Below are 989 nucleotides of genomic sequence, written 5' to 3'. Positions count from 1 at the left end.
AACCCGCCACCCTAGGTGTACATGGCTGGCGCCCTAGCCTGTTGAGCTATAGGCGCCGAGCCTCCAGCATGGGTCTTATACTCACTTTTTCTATACTAGCCATTGCATACTAATTATTATTAAGTGTCTGCATTGTAGATACTGCCCTATGAGCTTACTGTACATTATCTAATTTAATCCTCAACACGGTGCTGCAAGGTAGGAGACAGCATCACCACTTTAAGAGGAGCAAGAAGAGACTTAGCAAGGTTGTCTGGGTACGAGTTGGCTCCAAATAATCTGCCTCGTGCAAACTCCCTAGATTTAGGAAATACAAATTATAATATATTCATTCAAAACAATTCACCAGCATATTCTTTGAGAAAAGTGGCAGGACAGCTGATGAAAATGAAGGTCGTTTTTAAAGCAAATCAGGACAATTCCAAATGGACCTTGTTCTCCAGAACATGAATAAAAGTACCAGGCGTATTGAACTGAGAAATCATAAGAAATTAAGTAAATGTGAATGAACTCACTGATAGAGAGTTCTGTCATCTCTACGTGCTGTTGAGGGGAATGGATTTATTTCTGCAAGTGCAGACTGTAACATGAGGAGGAGGAAAGATTTCCTCAACCCATCCATATAAAGCATTAGAATGTCAAACTCGACAGCTGGTCTAAGGGCTCAATGAAGTTGCTGGTAAGCTTAAAGATCCTGCCACACTCTGAAGCCCAGGGTGAGGATCACTATGCCAAGGACAGGTGCAAATGTGTAACTATGACTTGCTAAAATGTCCTCATTTTGACAGTTTGATTACCTTCCCTGCCTTATGTGCCAAAATACAGACCTCGTCTCCTCCCATATTTATGTGGACACTTACTGTAAAATGTTACCCACCCCAAGGAATGCTTCATCTTATATCCAGCAGGGGAGAAAGAGATGTTTGTTTTACCATGAACACTAAGTCCACTTCTAATCTGACCCATTGTATGTACATCATAAAAACTGA

General features: G+C 41.4%; 1 protein-coding gene across 5 annotated transcripts in view; it reads right to left on the bottom strand.

Moving 5' to 3' along the window:
* Positions 1-989, bottom strand: part of TCF4 (transcription factor 4) — a 349,564-nt gene that overhangs the window by 230,155 nt on the left and 118,420 nt on the right. The gene's annotated exons all lie outside the window — the stretch shown is intronic.

Source organism: Otolemur garnettii, unplaced genomic scaffold, assembly GCF_000181295.1.
Source record: "Otolemur garnettii isolate 467f Iridium unplaced genomic scaffold, OtoGar3 scaffold00027, whole genome shotgun sequence".
Lineage (NCBI taxonomy): Eukaryota > Metazoa > Chordata > Mammalia > Primates > Galagidae > Otolemur > Otolemur garnettii.
This window is presented reverse-complemented; position numbering and strand designations above follow the sequence as displayed.